Genomic DNA, 1,263 nt, shown 5'->3' on the forward strand with positions numbered 1-1,263 from the left:
CAGGACCCTTCTGCTCTCTCTCCACCCCTACACTAGTCATACACACTTGTCCACACTGACTAGGATTGATCATTTTAATACCTTTATCATTCAACAACAATCAAGTGAGCATCTTTGCTGCCAGATACCATGCTCAGTCTCAGAGATGTCAAAATGAACAAAACAAACTGTGTTGTCAAGAGGTTCAAAGAACATCTATCCAACATGTTTTATTTATGCATCCATTCTATTTAAATTAGTTGTTATTTGCTTACCAGGATATTACTTTCCTTTGACTTTTTCCACCATGTTACTTCTATAATATTAAAAATCATTTTCTGTGGGCAGAATTTCTCTATATTTGTATTTCTTCTTCCTCAGTAACTCTTGGTCCAGATGTTCTATGTGCCTCTCTGGGAAGTAGTTCAGTGACTTTTCTTTGTGAAATGTTCTCTGTGAGAGTGATGATTTTACTGTTTAACTGCACATCAGATTCATGGTTCTTCTCTTCATTTCCCAGGAGTTCTATAGCTTGAGAACATTGTTCCTTGACTAATTGGTGATCTTCTTTGTGTGTGTCTGGTTTGATGATTTATGTGTCATACTGGTCTCAGTTCACCCACAACCAGTCATCTTGCTGTGTTTTGTTTGCATGTTGTATGTAAACTCCCTTGTCAGATTTGGTCTATTATCACAAACAGGTCCTAAGAAGCTTGTCATTGGTTCTCCACTGGTCTCCAGACCTTGACCCTTTGCTCTGCTCTTCTTTACTTTGTTTTCTCTGATCAGCTCGATTCATTAAGTCTCCTGTCCTCAGTTAAGTAGGTCTGCCCTTGACAAGACTGTCCACTTTGCCTATTATGACTATAATTTTTTTTTAGGTGAATTAACCCTTGGTTGACCTCACAGATTGCAAGGACCTTGTCAACCTACAATCCCTTATTTTTTTATTTTTATTTTTTACACCTACAGCACCTGGTCTTTCTAGGTGGTCTCCCGTCCAAGTACTAACCAGGCCCGACCCTGCTTAGCTTCCGAGATCAGACGGGATAGGGCTTGTTCAGGGTAGCATGGCCACAGACTATTATAACTCTAATTCAATTATCAGATTTGTGTTCTGAGCTTAGTCAACCCATCAGCAGCAGTTACACTTTGCCCAGTTGAATTTCTTTTTGTTCTTGGCTTTCGTTGCTAGCTTTATTAATTTAATATCTCAGTGGCTCCATTTCTGGCTACTCTTCCCCTGATCTTTGACTCTGAAGGCCACCACACTAGATTACACAG

The 1,263-nt window shown here is 39.6% G+C and overlaps 1 pseudogene; it reads right to left on the reverse strand.

Annotated features, from left to right (window-relative positions):
• Positions 1 to 942: 942 nt before the first annotated feature.
• LOC112485201 lies at positions 943 to 1,061 on the reverse strand (annotated as a pseudogene).
• Positions 1,062 to 1,263: the final 202 nt, after the last annotated feature.

Source organism: Pteropus alecto, unplaced genomic scaffold (genome assembly GCF_000325575.1).
Source record: "Pteropus alecto unplaced genomic scaffold, ASM32557v1 scaffold258, whole genome shotgun sequence".
NCBI classification, from domain to species: Eukaryota; Metazoa; Chordata; class Mammalia; order Chiroptera; family Pteropodidae; genus Pteropus; species Pteropus alecto.